Source organism: Laetiporus sulphureus (assembly GCF_001632365.1).
Source record: "Laetiporus sulphureus 93-53 unplaced genomic scaffold LAESUscaffold_123, whole genome shotgun sequence".
NCBI lineage: Eukaryota > Fungi > Basidiomycota > Agaricomycetes > Polyporales > Laetiporaceae > Laetiporus > Laetiporus sulphureus.
The window spans coordinates 1-582 of NW_024468632.1; positions in this window are offsets into that span (position 1 = coordinate 1).

Here is a 582-nt window from a genome sequence, read left to right on the forward strand (position 1 = left end):
GCGTCGTGTGGAGGGAAAGAGCGAGGGGTGCATTGAGCAAGACAGCAGAGGCACTGCGATGCGAGTCGTGAACGCTCCTCGCGCGCATCGTGCTCGCAGTCGCGCAGACGGATGTCGACGGACAGACCGTGTACAGAGCGCGTGAATATATTTCTTTTCACAGGAAGCTTGGACGACCGCAGATAATGTGAGAGAGGGGGACTGGTACACGGCAGAGAGGACTTTAAAGTATAGTCCTTACATGGAGGGTCTCGCACTAGTCGTTTTGAAGCACACAACACCAGCTCCCGTAAGTCCTTCCATTTCCATTTCGTCTTCTCTCTAACACGCTACTAACATTACTTATATATCCTATAGCATGTAACTCCATCCAGCACTCACCTTTTCCCGCTCAGTAATGAGCATTTTCGCCGATTCCGAACCTCGTCTTCATCGTCTTTCTCTCTCCCTTTCATCCAACGTGATCCCAATCACCACCCGCCCATCTAGCCCACTCCGTGCCTTTTCAAAGACCATCCTGGCCGTCCATGATAGCATCTTTTTGTGCATAACCAGCTCGCTGCAATGGATACGGTCCATCGT